The 20,252-nt window shown below is 42.5% G+C and overlaps 1 pseudogene; it reads left to right on the forward strand.

Annotated features, from left to right (window-relative positions):
- Positions 1–6,459: 6,459 nt before the first annotated feature.
- On the forward strand, positions 6,460–15,501 carry LOC115093361 (annotated as a pseudogene).
- The last annotated feature ends 4,751 nt before the right edge of the window (positions 15,502–20,252 follow it).

The raw sequence follows: 20,252 nt of genomic DNA on the forward strand, positions 1-20,252 counted from the left end.
GCTCTGGTCATGCGGAGCAATAGCTGTTGAAGGTGCTGGGATCAATGTGTTTCCCCTTCCCTCCGTGCAACTTCAGGTTCCCTGTGGTAGCAATCAGCCTCGCACTTCCTTACCTTCTCTCTGCACAATTTTGAGCTTCTTGAGGCTGCAATCTTCTCAGCATGGGATCAGACAGTAGGATTACATAGCAGCAGCCTTAGAGCAGAGCTCCTTAGAGGTGAAATCAGTTTGCTCTGTTTCTCAGCAGTTGCACTTTGGTTGCCTCCCTTTTTGGTGGGCTTTCTGTAATAGCCTCAAGGGCCCCAGACTGGGAACCACTGTACAAGCATATCTGTTGCTTTCCCTTCTAAGCTTTATAACTATCTGTTCTTATAAAATAAATATACTTTCCCTTTGCCTGTTTCAGCTTCCAATTAGACATGCACCTAATCAATTAGTGAGTAATTTTACATCTTCTTACTTTCACTGACAGATATTGCGCAACCAGCATGAAAATAGTCCACGTAGGATCTCTTCTGATAATTATCATTATGTTGCCATTATCTTATTGTTACTAATATACCTGTCAGAAGTGACAGTCTGTTTTCATGTAATAATCTATCATTTTCAAGTACAAAAATACTTTTTGAGCTACAGCATTGTAGCACAGAAATGACATGGACTATTTCATGCTCGCCCGGATATAACAGATAAGATCTCATAAGAAATAATAAGGTAGTTTTGCAAATGAGTTAAGTGGGTCATGTAACACAATGATAAGCCATGACAGCAAAAATGAACTTGGTTATTGATGTTATTTTGATCACAAGATCAAATCACCAAACTTAGGGGTGGATTTATCAAAATGCGGTAAGTACCGCATGCGATAGCAAAAGGGGTGTGTTTTATGCTAATATAGCATTTATCACTAATTACCTGTGGGGATAATTTTCAAAAGGATTTACCTGTGTAAATATAACTATTATTGTAGCAATTTTCAAAAGCCATTTGCTCGAGTAAAATGCACTTACAGAGGTAAATCCTGTGGATAAGTCAATGCATTATTTTGTAACAATTTTCAAAAGCCCACTTACATTAGTAAAAGTACATTCTCATGTGTAAAACTCATTTTTAGGTGTGTAAATGCTTTTTAAAATCAGACCCTGTGTGAATTGCTAAGTTAGTGCAAATTGTGATACCATTTCAGATTCTGTGATAAGTGCCAGACCTGTTGTATTTCCTGCATTTAACTACTGGGGGACCAATTTTAATGAGAGAGAGAGGAAGAGAGAGAGAGAGCCATAATATCATGGCCCATAGGTAGGTATTTATATCCCTGTGGTAGGCCCACCTAGTAACTCGATGTGGGGATTAGATAAGAGTGTGGGGGGTTAGGGGCCACTTTGACATTCTACGTGATACCTACGAACAGAACAGTGGTCTCTTGTGAAGATTTGCTGGCCTTCGGAGTGAGGAAACTCACTCCAAGATGAGATTTGGGCAATGTTCTCTACACCTAGCTTGATGTTACTCAGGTAGAGAGTCCATCAAGCTAGGTTGGGAGAACCTTGCCCAAATCTCATCTTGGAGTGAGTTTCCTCACTCCGAAGGCCAGCAAATCTTCACAAGAGACCACTGTTCTGTTCGTAGGTATCACGTAGAATGTCAAAGTGGCCCCTAACCCCCTACACTCTTACCTAACCCCCACCTCGAGTTACTAAGTGGGCCTACCATAGGGATACAAATACCTACCTATGGGCCATGATATTATGGCCAGTCTCTCTCTCTCTCTCTCTCTCTCTCTCTCTCTCTCTCTCTCTCTCTCTCTCTCTCTCTCTCTCTCATATGTAGGACCATTAAAAATGGTATAACAATTTGCACTAACTTAGCTCTTCACACAGATAAATGCTATATTAGCATAAAACACACCCCTTTTAATATCACATGCAGTACTTACCACAATTTGATAAATCCACCCCTATATATTACAAATATTTTTTAATAAATCCCCATTTGTCACTTGCTGTCATTATATGGTTATGTCTTTTGGATTTTTATGGCAGATTTATTGAATTCACTATGTAAAATAATATACCTTTAATCAAATCATTGTGTTTTCATTTTACCATGGGCTTTCACACTGCTGCTCCACTAAACATTTACCTCATTTTTTACCGCTATTTTTCAGATTGCCTTTAGACAATCGGTGGCAATTATTGTTTATTCAGTTCCTTCCTAGACTTATTGAGTAGAAAGGATAGATTTATTTTAATTTTTAAATTGTTGTGTCTCTTAAATAAGAAATAATTTTTAGCATCAGCTATTTGTGAAGTCATTTTTTAACACAGCCATTATTCAAGCGGTTTTGTCTGAAGCAGAATGCTGTGCATTCATCATATTTTTTATCTTTTAGACACACATTACAATTGGTTGTTTCTATTTCATATTCATGGCAATTTCATTCATCATTGTGTTTCATTTTTTTCAATCGGGAGATTACAGACCAGGCTGTCACGGGCATTTTTTGGCCACACCCATCTTCTTGAATGACATTGATTTTGGCGCGGTTTTTAGCATTTAAAAGTTCTCACCGACATTCACATTCATGTTTGCGTTTAGAAAGGAGACGTACATTTTGGTCGGATGCACCTAAAAAGTAAGTTCCAAGCAGATTTTTACATCCATTTCATAGAGCTCAGTTCTTAAAGATCTGCCGCTGGGAGACTGATAACTATATATATTAAAAATATTTTTGACTAAGCTCTTGTTAGTTATTTGTTGTTATAATAAGGTTATGTCTTTTTGATTTCTATGTAAAATAATATACCTTTCATTAGATCGTTGTGGTTTCATTTTACTATGGGCTCCCGTACTGCTGCTCCACTAAGGGGCGGATTTTCATACTCCGCGAATAGGCCTACTTTTGTTTGCGCTCCAGGCGCAAACAAAAGTACGCTGGATTTTAGTAGATACGCGCGGAGCCGCGCGTATCTGCTAAAAACCTGGATCGGTGCACGCAAGGCTATCGATTTTGTATAGCCGGCACGCACCGAGCCGCGCAGCCTACCCCCGTTCCCTCCGAGGCCGCTCCGAAATCGGAGCGGCCTCGGAGGGAACTTCCTTTTGCCCTCCCCTCACCTTCCCCTACCTAACCCACCCACCCGGCCCTGTCTAAGCCCCCACCTTACCTTTGTCGGGGGATTTACGCCTCCCGGAGGGAGGCGTAAATCTCCGCGCGCCAGCGGGCCTCTTGCGCGCCGGGCCGCGACCTGGGGGCGGGTACGGAGGGCGCAGCCATGCCCCCGAACCGCCCTGGGCCGTAGCCACGCCCCCGGGCCCGCCCCCGGAACGCTCCCGACACGCCCCGAAAACGCCGCGCGGTTCGGGCCCGCCCCCGACATGCCCCCGACACGCCCCCCTCCGAAAACCCCAGGACTTACGCGAGTCCCGGGGCTCTGCGCGCGCCGGTAGGCCTATGTAAAATAGGCTCACCGGCGCGCAGGGCCCTGCTCGCCTAAATCCGCCCGGTTTTGGGCGGATTTAGGTGAGCAGGGCTCTGAAAATCCGCCCCTAAATGTTTACCTTCAACTCTCTATTGTTGATTTTTTTAGATAGTTGGTGGCATTTGTTTCTAAAGACAGTCGGTGGCAACAATTCTTAGTGCAGTTCCTTTCCAGATTTATTCAGTAGAGAGAATAGATTTATTTTAATTTTCAATTGTTGTCTTTTAAATAAGAAATAATCTTTGGCTTCAGCTATTTGTGAAGTCATTATTAATTCAGGCATGAGTTAAGCATTTTTGTCTTAAGTTGAATGCTGTGTATTTATTATATATTTTTGCACATCTTACAGACATTCAGAAAATCTCTATGGTATGAGATAACAATCATACATAATCAAAAGATATCACATACAGGTAAAATCTTACACACCCATACTTTTTATTTTGTTCTATTTTGTTTCAATCTGGCTTCCATTTTATATGTTACCATTTTATATGTGCATATGATTTCACAACTGATTTATGTATGTCATGTATTGTCAAGGTTATTTGATATTTATGTATTGCAGCCCCATTGTGGGGGCGAAACTCGGCCTGAGTCGGGCTTAACATTGGATGAACGAGCCTCCATAATAAAGATTCTAAATGGACATTTCTTGGCGTCTAGCCATGGGAAGAGCAAGAGATGGCAAGAAAGTGAGTACAATAGATGAAGAATGGTATTAAAATCCCGAGAAATGTTTCAGTAAGTTTGCAAGGAAGTGTATGGATAGGGCATGACAATAAGTGGGCAGGAACTGTAGGGGAAGGGTATTTGGCAAGAACCTTGAACACAGCTAGAATAGTAGGGAGGAAACACCCTCAGCTACCAAGATTGGCTTGGAATGGCAGCGACAGTAATGGTGCTGGTATATCTTAAGATCTTGAATGGAAGGAGCAGAGCAATGCAGCGAGAAGGGAATCTATATAGTGGCTCCAAATGCATTTGCCAATTCTTGCACATGCACAGAGCAAACAGGCATCATAATGTGGCAATAATGGCTTGGAGCAGTGGCAGCAGAAATGGTATTGGTTAATAATTTTAAAAAATTGGGATGGTAAGAGCAGAGCAACACAGCGAGGAGAGTAGATGTAACACTCCGAAAGCTGTGTTTTTGTCAGTTTTAGGTCCATATAACATTTGAGAAATACGTTTTAGTTAGAAAATGTAGCATTCCTATGGACTGCAAAGTTTATTGGAAATAATTAAGGATCCTAAGCCTTGCTAAGACTGTTTTGATATGGATGAAGGATGACATGCTGAAGCTGAAAGTGACAGGTCCCAGGGTTTGTGGTTGGAGCAAAACAGACAAGTAGGATATGTCATGACTGAATGGATATGGTGGAGAATGGAATGCTGCAGCTGGAAGTGTCAGGCTACGATGCTCATGGCTGGAGCAAGACAGGCTCATGGAGGATACGTCAGGCCTGAGTAATTATGGTGGAATATGGTATTCTACATCTGCAGCTGGAGGTCATGCCTGCAACAAGACAGGCTTATGCAGGATACATCAGGCCTGTGTGGAAATGGTGTAGCATGGGATTCTGCAGCAGGAAATGTCAGGCCATGGAGATCATGGCTGCAGCATGATAGGCTTAAGTAGGATATGTAAGGGCTGAGTGAATATGGTGGAACATAGGATGTTGCATTTGGAAATGTCAGTCCATAGAAGTCATGGCTGGAGCAAGACAGGCCCTAGCTGTAAGTGACAGGCCTCAATGATAATGGTTGAAACATGGCATTCCATAGCTGTAAGTGGCAGACCTCAGTGTTTAAGGTTTGAAAATGGCAAGTCGTAGCTATAAGTGTCAGGCACCAGTATTTATGATTTGAAAATTGCCTGCTGTATCTGTGACAGGCATCAGGGTAATGGTTTAAAAATGGCATGCCGTAGCTGTAAGTGAAAAGCCTCAGTGGTAATGGTTAGAACATGGCATGCCATTGATGAAAATGACAGGCCTCAGTGTTTGTGGTTTAAAATGACATGCCATAGCTGTAAGTGTGTAATACGATGGGATACAAAATGCTCTCAGGGCAAACACTGTGTTGAACTTTGGAAACTTGTTTATCAAGTGGAGAACAGTATCAGCAGGGCTTGTGCAGGTGGTTGTGGGGGAGAGTAGCTTGTCTGTGCCTGGGATCTGACTCAACAGAAGGAGGGATGCCTGGACAGCAGCCCTACACTGGACAGGAAGGTTCCCAGGCTCGAGCAGTAACTTGTCTGCCTGTACACTAGCTTACAAAGCCCTATAAAAGTTCAGGGTTTTCCGGTGGGAGGCTGGAGCCTCACATGTGCACTGACGAGTGGCGCAGGATCTTTCCCCTTAAAACTGTGTGCTCCTGTTTTTCGGTCGCACCGGGATTCCCCGACCTGATGAGTGGCAGGATGCTGATTTGAAAAAATAATGACAGTAAAGAATCTAAGGGGGAAAAGGAGAAACCCGAGATAGAAATTCCTGGTTGGGAAGATGTAACCTACTCACTGGTGGCCAATGAGTGTGGGTATAATATGGGATTATGTGAGAATTGGGATAGGAAGGTAGGGATAGAATCTTGTGTGCTGGTAGATATTTTACAACGAGTTCCTATAGTTACAGGGAAAGAGATGTCATGTATCCCTGGCGGGGGTGGATACTTCTTACAGGATATAGGAAAGCTCATTTGATAGTGAATGAATTCCAGCAGCCATTGGCTGCTGCTCAGGAAGAACTGAAGAAATTAAGGCAGGATAGAGTGGTATTGCAATGTCAGTTGCAGCTTTGTAAAGATAAAGCGGACAAATATCAAGTGGTGGCAGAGAGGGCAGCCGTACGAGTGGCACAGGATCTTTATATTTGAAGCTGTGTGCTCCTGTTTTTCGGTCGGGGTTCCCCGATCTGATGAGTGGCAGGATGCTGATTAGTGACTGATTTTAAAGAAAAAAATTTGGAAACTCAGAATGGAACCTCGTTTCACCAGTAAGGAAATCTACCAGAAGGAGTTTGATCTCAGAGTGAATCTGAACATGTATTACACAGCTGGATCTGGACTGCTTGCCACCAACACATACCTGCCATTTGTGCTGCAAAACATGTTTAAAACTTTCACTTCAGGTGGATTGAAAGGGGAGACCTTGATTGACCTTGGCACTGGCCCAAACATTCACCAGCTTCTCTCAGCCTTCAAATCTTTCGAAGAGATCATTGCCTCTGACTACTCAGAGAACAGCCGGAGGGAGTTTGAAAAATGGCTGAGGAAGGAGCCTGGAGTGTTTGACTGGAGTTCCGTGTGAAGCAAGTGTGCGAACTGGAGGGCAACAGGAAATCTTGGATTCAGAAGGAAGAGAAGCTAAGAAAAACTGTCAAGCAAGCTGTGAGGTGTGACGTCACTCGTAGCTGTCCCCTAGGCCAGATTATTTTGCCCCAGGCTGCTGTCTCCTTTCCACAGGATGCTTGGAATATGCTTGTGTAACATACCTCTAGGAACTAGGGCAGAGAAATGTTGAATCATCATTGTGACATGAAAAGACTGACAATAGAGTGCTGTCTCTTTAAGAGCTGGGGGGGGGAAAGGAGATTCAAAATTGGATTGTCTGAGCATGTGCAAACAGATCACTGCTCAGCTTGAACAGAGTTCCTGCCCTGCTCTGAATTAATAAATATTATCTGTACTGATTAAGGTGAGCAGCCCTCTATAATTGTATTCATGTGTAATGTATTTATGTTAGTTAACATTGTTTTGAGATGTATTGAAGTTGTTTTTACTTTACCTAAAGAGATTTATAAAAATTGGATTGTCTGAGCATGTGCAAACAGATCACTGCTCAGCTTGAACAGAGTTCCTGCCCTGCTCTGAATTAATAAATATTATCTGTACTGATTAAGGTTCTCTTTTCTGGAACCCTGCTGTGGACGACTTGGGAGTAGTTGAACTGTGCCCTGTCAGGATTTGAAGCTCTTCTTTCGGATAGAGGCTGCTGTATTGTGGATTTGGCAGTTGAAGCAGCAGTACTGACGCCCTCTTCAGCTCTAAATTCAAATGGACACACAGTAGGATACAATCTGGGACTTTGCTTGTTCAGAGACTGCTTAAGGTCGGGTGCTATATCACATGCTGATTCTGGTTGAAATACTTAACATGAGTTTATGACAAAGTTGAGTTTTCTCTTGTACTATATACATGTGTTTATATGACAAATGCAGATGCTTAGGAAGTGAACAGATTTATTTCAGTCATTCATTCCAGTAAAGATAAAACTGTTACTCACTAAAGAGCGTGTGGATTCATTTCTGATACTGGGTTGGGAATCAAAGTGCAGGTTTCAGACACAAGAAGTCATAAAGAAAATTGAACTTCAAGGGTTACAACAAATTTTGGCGCATCAACGTGGGGCAGTGTTTTTTTTTTTCTCTTCTCTCTGTCTGACCTGCTACTGAGCGACCCAGCATCAATAGTGAAGTGAGCACAGTATTCTCTTTGTTTCTTTCTCATACAAAATGGAGTATTGCAAGTACTATGATTGTATTCCTGATAGATCTGTTATTCTGAGTTCTGTAAATCCTGAAATATCTTTAGCAAGTGTAGAAGATGCATTAAGCCCAGCAGGTGTAGTTACAAAATTGAAACGTTTAAGAGCTGAGTCATCTGATCAAGTTTTGTGTGAGTTTGAAGAACCGCTTTCTATAATTATTTTAGAAAGAATGAGCTTAAAAGGGGAACTGGACAGTCAGTGGATAATTTTACCTGTCTTAGATGAGACAGTATCAGAACAGGATGTTGAGTCAATGTCCCCTGAAGCATGCACTGACCCACTAGTGAGTGACATACTTTTAGATATGACAGATCGACTTCAAGAAGAATTAGCATATATAGCTGACAGTCATAAAATCAATATTCAAGATCTGAGAAAAAGAACATCTGCTCTCATGATTGAGAGTTTGGGGTCACAAGAAAAAGAAACACGAGATATAGATCAATCACCCCAGAGTATATTGCAGACTCCAGTTAAAAGCCAAAAAAGAGTCCCCAAGTGCTTGGATGCTATGCTAACCCAACATCCTGTGGCAGTCAATTCTTCTCAATATTCCATTCCACCAATTTCTATTCCTGCGGATGTTTCAAACGTTATAGTGGAGCATGTGATCAAAACTCCTAAGGAAAAGGGCGCAGAGTTGAATCATACGTACTACAAAATTAAAGTTTTCTCTGGAAATGTCCCTAAACCTAGTAATGAAGGAGACTATGAAACTTGGCATATTCAAATTAAGCAATTACTGCAGGATCCAGATCTCACCGCAGGTGCAAAAAAAAGGAAATTAATTGAAAGTCTCCTTCCTCCAGCTTTAAATATTGTATCTTACATAGATAAAAGCGCCACAGCAGAGCAGTGTTTAGAGGAACTGGAGAAGGCATATGGCAGTGTAACTAATGGAGAGGAATTATTTTTTCAATTTATTGAAACTTTCCAGAATGGCAAAGAAAAATCTTCAGACTATTTGAGAAGGCTTCAGGTCCTGTTACAGAAAGTCGTGGAGCGGGGAATTTTCTTTGGGCTCGCCCCAGACAGGAAGTTACTACAACAGTTTGTACGTGGGTGCTGGGAGGAGACCCTGATTACCCGACTGCAATTGAGGGACTTATTAGAGAGCCAGTCGAAGAAACTGCCACAGTACTCGGAGCTGCTATTTAAAATCAGAACGATTGAGGAAGAAAGAAACATGAAAGAATCTAGGAGGATACGTCAATTGGGAGTTACCCAGATTAAACCTGTAAGCAGGACTTACCTAGCAAATGACATAAGCATTGCTCAACATATGACACCAGAGGCAAGTGAGTTTAAGGTGGGATCTGAGTTGGGAACATTTTCAGGAGAAGATAATGTTTTGCTCGCCCCATTGATCACTCATTGTAGAGCTGCCAATTCAGAAATAGTAAATAGCCCTGTTGCAAACAGCATGATGCGAAGAAACTCTTGGGTAGAGAAGATGCCTCAAAAAGGGAGGCATCATCCCAAGATACTTTCATTTTGCTATAACTGTGGAGAGAATGGACACATGATGGGAGAATGCATCAATCCTGTAAATGCTGCTCTAGTCCAACAGAAATTGCGGGAAAAATTTGAAAAAAAAAAAAATACCCAGCATTAGGCAGGTTTCAAATACTCCTTTAAACTAAAAAGGTGCTTTTGCGAGGGGCAGACAAAGGCACCAAATGCAATTCAGATAAGTCCCAAATGAAAAATATCCAGTGATCATATCCCACCATGTCCTCTACCAGATGATGTTTTGAAACGCCTCGTGGGAAAGGTTTGTTCTGCAACCGCTTATTTGGATGGTGTGCAGTGCCCTTGCTTAGTGGACACTGGCTCTCAAGTGACGTGCATAACACAAACCTTCTATGAAGACTATTTATCACATCGGAAGCTATACCCGCTAGAAGACTTACTTTGTGTTACGGGTGCAGGAGGTCAACCTGTTCCTTATCTGGGGTATATTGAAGTTGAAGTACAGTTTCCCAAGGAGGCCTATGGAAGTGGGAACAAATATTCTGTCCTTGCTCTAGTCTGTCCCGATCAAAAGAACAAACCCCTGCCTTTAATAGTGGGAACAAATATTCTCAGACATCTAATACATGACTGTAAAGAACTGGCTGGCCCAAATTACCTTAAGGAGTTAGCCATGGACAAAAATTGGGTAACTACATATCAGACCTATGTTTCTCATCAAAGTTCCAATCAAAGAGTTACTAGGCCAATGATGGCTAGATTGACCAGCACCAGACCAATAGTGTTCGAAAGGGATGAAGCGAAGGAAGTGGAATGCATTCTGAGAATGCCCAGACATGGTCAGAGTTTGTCCATATTGCTTGAGGCTTCAGAAAATTATCCTCTACCCGGAGGCTTACTAGTACAACCTCAACTCATCCGAACTGGCAGTAAGTCGCACACAAAGGCTAGGGTGCTATTGAAGAATATATCGGATTGTAGCATCAGTTTGCCTCCTAGAAGGACATTGGGTGTAGGTGAGCCAGTCGATATAGTGAGGACCATGAACGTTACAGGCTCGACCTATAAGGATGGTGCTAAACTAGAATCTATTGGAGAGGGTAACATGGAGTCTGAGAAGGTGTCGCTAGACTTCGGAGATTCTCCAATATCTGAAGAGTTTAAACAGCATATAGAAAAGAGAATTAATCAAGAGGCAAAAGGAGCATTTTCCTGTCATGACCTTGATATTGGATGTATTCCAGGAATAATGCATAAAATCACCCTGTTGGATCCAACTCCATTTAAAGAGCGCACACGTCATGTATCCCCAGCTGACTTTGAGGATCTCAGGCAGCACCTGAAGGAGCTATTAGCCACAGGAGTGATTGAGGAGTCTGATAGCCCTTATGCTTCACCTGTGGTATTGGTTAGAAAGAAGAATGGTACCTTGAGGATGGTTGTTGATTATCGTAAATTGAACAACATAACCAGAAAAGACTCCTATCCGTTGCCTCGAATTGAGGAGACATTCACTCTCCTATCAGGTAGCAAGTGGTTCTCAGTACTAGATCTCAAGAGTGGGTACTATCAGATTGAGGTAGAAGAAATGGATAGGCCTAAAACTGCATTTACCACGCCCTTTGGAAACTGGCAGTTTAAGAGAATGGCTCAAGGACTGACAAATGCTCCAGCAAGTTTTCAAAGAATGATAGAGAAAGTAATGACTGATATTAATCTACATGAAGTTGTGGCCTTCTTGGATGATCTTATAATATTCTCGGACACACTGGAAGAGCATGAGGACCGATTGATGAGGGTGTTACAACGACTGTTGAAATGTGGATTGAAGCTCTCTCCATCTAAATGTAAATTCTTTCAGAAGTCAGTGAAATATTTGGGTCATCATATCTCAGAGAAGGGGGTGCTCCCCGATGAAGAGAAAATTTCAGCCATTACTAAGTGGCCACAACCTAAAAACATTAGAGAGCTGCGATCTTTTCTAGGATTTGCGGGCTATTACCGAAGATTCGTGAATCAATACTCACGCTTGGTGAAGCCGCTCAGTAATCTGTTGGTGGGACTAACAAACAGTCGAAAGGATAGGAAAGAAGCCCGGATTCAAAGTCAGCAGCTATTGGGTACGCGGTGGACCTCAGAATGTCAGAAAGCATTCGAAATTATAAAGGAAAAACTCACGGTTGCCCCTGTGTTGGCTTTTGCAAATTGGAAGCTACCTTATGTATTACACACTGATGCCAGCACTACAGGGCTAGGCGCTGCACTTTACCAAATTCAAGAAGGAAAACTGCGAGTGATTTCATATGCCAGTCGTGGGCTCACTAAAAGTGAACGGAATTACCCTATCCACAAATTGGAATTTTTAGCCCTTAAATGGGCAGTTTGTGAAAAATTTCATGATTATCTATATGGTGCAGAGTTTAAAGTAGTGACAGATAATAACCCTCTGACGTACGTCCTGACGACTGCTAAACTGGATGCCACAGGTCATCGATGGTTAGCATCCCTCTCCCTGTACAACTTTGACATCGGATACAAATCTGGTAAAGCCAATATAGATGCTGACGGGTTGTCTAGGAGACCACATGATCCTGAAGAAGATGATGAAGAATTTTTGAAATATGAGGAGAGGGTTGCCAAGATGCTATCTCGTGTGAAGACAGATCAAGAAGGAATGGACACTCTATCTAAGGTAATATGTAAGGCGGCATTCCAGAAGCATGATGTCTCTATTTTGACACATATTTCTGAAGATTCGGGAGACTACGACACTCCCATTACACCTCATTCTACTTCCAAGTTTGAGTGCAGCCCTGGTGCCTTGGTGGAAATCTTACCTGCAGGAGGAGATGCTGTTCCAGATGATTTTGATGACCCGGACCTGTGGCCTGGACAACCCACCCTACCTGGGTTTACCTTGGGTGACTGGAGAGTGTTCCAGAGGGAAGATCCATGTTTATCCCAAGTCATAATGATGCTGGAGAGAGGTGAGAAATTTGAAGATCGAGACAGGAATCGGGAGCATCCAGAATTGCGATTATTCTTCAGAGAATGGCAAAAACTATGTCTTCAAGAGGGAGTACTTTTCAGAAAAGTGATGAGGAGTGGAGGACCACACCAACAACTTGTGATTCCAAGAAAATATCGTCATAGAGCTCTGGAGGGGGTACATGATGAAACTGGCCATCTGGGTTGTGAACGGACCTTGGACTTAGCACGTGCACGTTTTTATTGGCCGAGAATGGCACATGGGGTAGAGCAATGGGTGAAGACATGCGAAAGATGTGTGCGGAGAAAAGCTAGAGCAGAAAAAGCAGCCCCCTTGGTAAATATAAAAGCTTACGCCCCCATGGAGCTAGTTTGCATTGACTTCCTTACCTTAGAGCCTGACGACAAGGATACACGAAATGTTTTGGTAGTCACGGATCACTTTACTAAGTATGCTCAGGCATATCCCACTAGAGATCAGACTGCAAGAACTGTTGCTGTTACCCTGTGGGAGAATTTCATCTGCCACTATGGATTTCCAAAACGAATCCATAGTGACCAAAGAGCCAATTTTGAATCTGAACTCATTTCAGAGCTATGTAGAATAGCAGGCACTAAATCCAGAACCACTCCATATCACCCTCGAGGAAATCCAGTAGAACGCTTCAATAGAACCTTAATAGAAATGTTGGGTACATTAGAGGATAAGCGTAAGGAACATTGGAGAAAATATGTTCGGCCACTAGTACATGCCTATAATTGTACTCGGAATGACAGTACTGGAATTTCTCCGTTTTTTCTCATGTTTGGAAGAGAACCTCGACTTCCAATAGACTTATGCTTCGGCATCAGTCCAGTGGGTCATAACGCTAAAACTCATCACCAATATGTACGAGAGTTACGTCAGAGGTTGAAGTATGCATACGAGCTGGCTACTCAGGAAGCTGAGAAACATCAACTAGCCAACAAACGCAGATGGGATGCGAAAGTAATGCCATCCTCAGTGGAAGAGGGTGATAGAGTATTGGTCAAGAATGTGAAGTTGAGGGGCAAGCACAAATTGGCTGATCGGTGGGAGTCTTCAGTGTATATTGTGGTAAAACAAATTGAAGGTATACCAGTCTATGTGGTGAAGCCAGAAACAGGGGATGGACCCGAAAGGACGTTACACAGGGATCTACTGCGCCCCTGTGGATTTATTTCTGGAAGAGAAGAGGCTGATATTCACTGTGAACCATTCAATAGTACCAAGCAATTGATGAAAAAGCAGAAGGAGGACGCTGAGGATAGTATGGATGGCTCTATCATGGAGAGCGGAAGTTCAGATCCAGCTGAACTGGAAGAGAGTCCAATTACTGGTGAAATTCAGTCAAATGGAACATTAAATCCTAATGCGGAGGAGTTTCATCCAGAGTCATGGGAAGAGGATCCTGTGGAAGTTAGTATACCAGTAAATCATAACAATTCATGCGATTTGAACAGCTCAGTCAATGAAGAACAGAGTGCATCCTCCTCGGGGAAGAGGAAAACTCTTGATGAATCAATGACCAAAATAGGACTTCTACCGTTACCTCAAAGATCGCAGAGACCAAGGAGACTGCCTAGTAGATTCGATGACTTTGAAGTGCAATTGCCCAAGGGGTTGCACAGCCACAACATATTGAGACAGTCATATTCAAGGAATCCATTGGAGACGTGTATATCCATGCAGCAACTAAGTAGTATGATGCAAGAGATATTGAGCAAACAAACAGAGTTAATATATAAGCTGTGGACATAAATACCTGCCGGGGACGTCAGGTTTTAGGAGGGGACCATGTAACATACCTCTAGGAACTAGGGCAGAGAAATGTTGAATCATCATTGTGACATGAAAAGACTGACAATAGAGTGCTGTCTCTTTAAGAGCTGGGGGGGGAAAGGAGATTCAAAATTGGATTGTCTGAGCATGTGCAAACAGATCACTGCTCAGCTTGAACAGAGTTCCTGCCCTGCTCTGAATTAATAAATATTATCTGTACTGATTAAGGTGAGCAGCCCTCTATAATTGTATTCATGTGTAATGTATTTATGTTAGTTAACATTGTTTTGAGATGTATTGAAGTTGTTTTTACTTTACCTAAAGAGATTTATAAAAATTGGATTGTCTGAGCATGTGCAAACAGATCACTGCTCAGCTTGAACAGAGTTCCTGCCCTGCTCTGAATTAATAAATATTATCTGTACTGATTAAGGTTCTCTTTTCTGGAACCCTGCTGTGGACGACTTGGGAGTAGTTGAACTGTGCCCTGTCAGGATTTGAAGCTCTTCTTTCGGATAGAGGCTGCTGTATTGTGGATTTGGCAGTTGAAGCAGCAGTACTGACGCCCTCTTCAGCTCTAAATTCAAATGGACACACAGTAGGATACAATCTGGGACTTTGCTTGTTCAGAGACTGCTTAAGGTCGGGTGCTATATCACATGCTGATTCTGGTTGAAATACTTAACATGAGTTTATGACAAAGTTGAGTTTTCTCTTGTACTATATACATGTGTTTATATGACAAATGCAGATGCTTAGGAAGTGAACAGATTTATTTCAGTCATTCATTCCAGTAAAGATAAAACTGTTACTCACTAAAGAGCGTGTGGATTCATTTCTGATACTGGGTTGGGAATCAAAGTGCAGGTTTCAGACACAAGAAGTCATAAAGAAAATTGAACTTCAAGGGTTACACTTGCAAAGCCCGGGACACCTTCCAGAAGGTCCTGAAGAACATCTCCTCACTGCTGAAAACTGGGGGCTACCTCATACTATGTTCAGTCTTCGGGGGCACTTTTTACATGATTGGCTCTAGAAAGTTCTCCTCCTTGTCACTGGAGGAGGGGTTTGTGAGAAAGGCTGTGGTGGAAGCCGGCTATGTCATTGAGAAACTGGAGGTGCTAGCTACAGACCGTGAACCTCGTCAGAATATCTGTGACTACAAAGCTGTTTTATTCCTCGTTGCCCACAAGAAGAAAGACAATTAGGGGCAGAATTTAAAAGGTACATGCGCGGCATACATTTGTGCGCGCAACCCGGCGCACACAAATGCACGCCCGATTTTATAACATGCGTGCGCAGCCTCTATGAGTCTCCTAGAGCTGGAGTTTGCATTTACTAATCTCATTAACAGTTTCCATATTATTACCCTATTGATAATCTCACCAGCTTCTCACCAACCTAAAACTCAAACACTTTGTCTACGCTGACGACATCCAGATAGTGATCCCACTTAAAGAATCTCTAATCAAAACCCTTGAATACTGGGAATCATGCTGCTCAAAAATCAATGACCTGCTCGCTAGCCTAGACCTCATTTTAAACGCCACCAAAACGGAACTCATGCTAATTTCCCCAGAAAACAACTATAACTCCAACACCCCTCCAAACATTACTCTCTCCCCTCAAGTCAGAGAATTAGGAGCTATAATTGATAACTCACAGAATCTGGTGACTATTCCTATGAATATTAAGCCTTTTAAGTCATATTATAAATCTTTCTACACTGCTGGACCCACTAACAGATGGCAAAGTAGGACTTTTCCAGAGTTTGGGGCTACACAGACTGGGTGAACAGGCCATGGATTTGTTGGAATTGCCTGTCATGAGAGCAGAGATCCGCACAGTCATCATACAGCTGAAATTACTAAAGGCCCCGGACCTGATGGTCAAGGTCCAGAATTGTATAAGCTATTTGGGGATGGAACGCTTATCCCACTAAAAAAATATGTTTCATGAGGCAAGAGAGAGAGGAGAATTTGCTGAAAATTATTCTATTGCTCCAAGCCAGGTAAGGATCATACTCTACCCCAATCCTACAGGCCCATTTCTCTTCTCAACCAAGACATTAAAATTCTATGAGCAGTTTTGGCCTCACATGTTAATTCAGTTTTCAAAGAGGTGGTTTCCCAGGACCAGACTGGTTTTATCAAAGGCGGAATTTCTAATTCTAAAATATTGAAAGCACTGTTTGCAGTGCATATGTCCACAAGTGAATACAGGAAGGGCAATATTTCAGTTTAGATGCTGAAAAAGTGTTTGATCACATGGAATGGTCTTATATGGAGTGGGAATTCAAGCAATTCAATTTTGGGGAGGGGTTTCTGCAATGGGTTAAACTATTATATAAACACCCTATGGCACAGTTAATGGTGAATGGGACTCTTTCAGAGACAACCACCCTGGGAAGAGGTACTAGGCAGGGATTCGCCTTATCCCCTCAGTTGTTCATCATTGCTTCAGAGTCTCTAGTTGCCAAATTGCAGGGCCTTCATTCATTTCAGGGGATATAGATTAGGAATAAAAAGATTAAATTACACCTATTTATGGATGATATGCTGCTATTTGTAGGGAACCTCTGTGATAGCCTTTAGGATATTATCAGGGTGATAAATGACTTTGGGGCTTCTTCACGATTCCAGATTAGTTATGTGAAATCAGAGGCTTTTCCCTTATTTTCTAACTTACAGAGTTCATGAGAGTGTTCCTTTCCATTGGCATGGGCTGGGAATCATTTTCGTTATCTGGGCATTCAAGTTGCTCATCGAGGAGCTATATGGACTTAATATAATATTGAAGCTAGCTTGCAAAAAATCAGAGATTTACATCATTGGAGTGCTCTCCCTTTATCTCTGATGGGCAGATGTGCCTTGTTGAAAATGGTGATTCTCCCTAAGATTCTTTATCCTGTACAAATATTTCCCCTATTATTTAAGATGAGGAGTACCAAACTATTTTGTTCAATGGTCACTACCTTTGGTGTAATAGAAGAGCGAGGGTGAGCTTTGATGTACTAAGACTAGGGAGAAAGAATGGCGGAGTGACCCTTCCTGACAAGAATTTACAATGTTGCAAGTCTTCTTTGCTATGTACAAGAACAGGCCTCCAATCACCCCAAATTTGATGTTTAAGGGTTGATGACTGATTGGACTTCACCATATCTACCAATTAACTTAATGCACCCATGCCCAAATAAACTATCTCCATTACAAGTTACAGCATTCTGGCTGACTGCGATAAGGAAGGCCTGGTCTTGGTGGAGGAGAGCTATCAGCCGTACTTTGGCAGTTTCTGTTTTTTTGACTTGGATTGGAAACTTCGATTTTTTGCTTCACTTGGGCAATTCAGTTTTTCAGGGGTGGTCCAAAAAAAGATATCCACAACCTTGTTCACTTAGTGGATATGGAGTCCTCCTGTCTGTATTCATTTGAGCAACTAAGAGAGGATAGGGATATTCGGAGAACACACATTTTTGCATACTTGCAAACTCGCCATTATTCTATGAGTGTCCATGCAGGTGATATGTCATGTATTGTGTCAACCGATGACGGGGAAAGTTTTTTGGAAATGCCTGTTAAATTTAACAAAATTTCCATATGGTCAAGAAAGTGGATTGCTAATCTACCTGCTCTCCATGTACAGCACTTAGCGGCGCAGTGGAACGAAGATCTAGGAGTAGCAATCTCATATGAGCTAATGCTTCAAGACTTTACAAAATTGTACAATCTAGGGTATCTAGGATAGTGGGGATGAAAATGAAATTGTGGGAATCTGACCTCTTTTGAAATGTAAGATACTTCCTGGTAATTTCTGTCATATGTTACGGGGTGCCAAAAGCTGCAGTTTTTCTGGAACAAATTTATTGCATTTCTGGAACAGATTTTTGGTTGTGAAGTTCCTTGGTCTGGGATATCTATTTATCTGTATCTTTGGGAAGGCAGGTCTGCTCTGCTCCAGAGTGGGAGGAAATTTATTTCTGTAGCATTCTTCCTTGCAAAAAATCTATTCTGCTGTGTTGGCGATTGGAAGATGTCCCATCCCTCACCCAATGGAAAGCTCTGATGCAACAGTATGCCCAGCTGGAAATGATATGGAAAAAGGAATTTGAAACACTGAGGTCATTTCACTTCACGAGGCAGTGCAATGATTTGTGGTCTAAGATATTGCTTGCAACTAGAATACGAAGGAGGAGTATCACCTTACTCTTTTATGGGTATCTCAGCAATTAGGGAACATTCTGGTGCATCGCTTATGTGCAATGGGTGAATGTGTATGAATGTGTATGGATATGAGTGTGTATGTTGGGGGAATTTCACTGATTTCTGTAAATAGAAAAAGCTGATGAGTCAATGTCATGCTGAGTTGAAGTTTATGTTTTGAAGCTAATGTAGTGCAATTCTTCTGCCAAGGTTGTTTGTAACTGTCTTGTGTTATAACTCAATAAAAAGAATTTAAAAAAAGGAATACTTGGCAGTTAAATGGGCCACAGAAAACCTGCAGTATTATTTGCTGGGAAGGCCGTTTACACTGGTGATGGATCATGCACCCTTGAATGGGTCAACCAGATGTGTAATACTTATGCCCATATTACTAGATGGTATCTAGCCTTGCAGCCTTTTTGATTTGAAGTTCAGAACCGGGCCTGCAGCAAACATAAGAATCCTGATTTTCTCTCAAGAGGCTATCCCTATTACAGAGGGAAAAGGGCCAGATACTCAAAAAAAAAAGGGGGGGGGGGAGGTAAGTAATGGGAAGTATATCCCATTCCTGGTGCACCTTAGGGGAAAGGACCTGAGAAAATTAAAAGCAGGGCAGGAAACTGTTGGGAGAGGGGAAACTGACAGCTCCCTAGAGTATAAATTGAACTGCAATGCAGAAAGAGACAGGGATCAGAGCTCAGATGCTGACCTGATTAAGGAGAAGGAAGAGCCACAAGGGTAAAGAAAAGAGTTGGAACCAGAAAGAAGAGGACGTGAGGTAAGAGACTCCCCAGATACCCAGGGATCCTGCAGAGAGAATCTGGCAGGAGAAGCTCTAGCAGGGGAATGGAGTGAAGCAGACATTGTGCTGGAGAATGACTAACTGATGACTGGAGGAGTCTCGAGATGAAAGCCTTACAAGCGTCATACCTCGGAGGTTGCAGTTTTGGAAAAGGAGGCAGAGTATCTCAGCGGAGTCATGCCTTGGAGGTGACTTTTGGGGAAAAGGAGGCAGATGAACTCAGTGGAGTCATGCCTTAGAGGTGGCTTTTTTAGGAATAGGAGGAACTCAGCAGAGTCATGCCTCGGAGATGGCTTTTTGTGAGGTATATGGCAGTACAAGGCTGCTGCTGGATGTGCTGCCAGACCTCTGTGCTGTTGGTTTTGGGGTATGGAAGTAAAAGGCTGCTTATGGATGTTCTGTCAGACCCCTATAGTGTCAGGACCCAGTGTTGTTGTTGGGGGACATTTCAGGATGAAGCAGGAGGATTAAAGTCTTAGAATGGTTGGTGGGGATGTGTCAGCAGGAAGTAATCTGAGTCAGATACCATTGTTGATGAAGGAAATGTCAGGAAGAAGCAGGAAGATTGACCACCCAGTGCTGTTGTTGGGGAAGTGCCAGGAGGAAGCAGGAGGATTGAAGCCTCAGTATTGTTGATGGAACATGTAAGGTGGAAGCAGGTGGATTGACTCCCAAGTGTTGTTGTTGGGGAATGTGTCAGAAGGAAGTAAGCTGATTCAGACCCATTGTTGTTGAAGGGGACATTTCAGGAGGAAGCAGAAGGAGTAACACTCCAGTATTGTTGTTGAGGATGTGTCAGGAGAAAACAGCAGGATTGAAACCTCAGTGTTGTTGGGGACATGTCAGGAGGAAGTAAATTTAGTCAGACCCCATTGTTGTTGAAGAAGACCTGTCAGTAGGAAGCAGGAGGACAGATTTCTCAATGTTGTTATTGGGGACCTTTCAGGAGGACGTAAGA

This window comes from Rhinatrema bivittatum, chromosome 1 (assembly GCF_901001135.1).
Source record: "Rhinatrema bivittatum chromosome 1, aRhiBiv1.1, whole genome shotgun sequence".
NCBI classification, from domain to species: Eukaryota; Metazoa; Chordata; class Amphibia; order Gymnophiona; family Rhinatrematidae; genus Rhinatrema; species Rhinatrema bivittatum.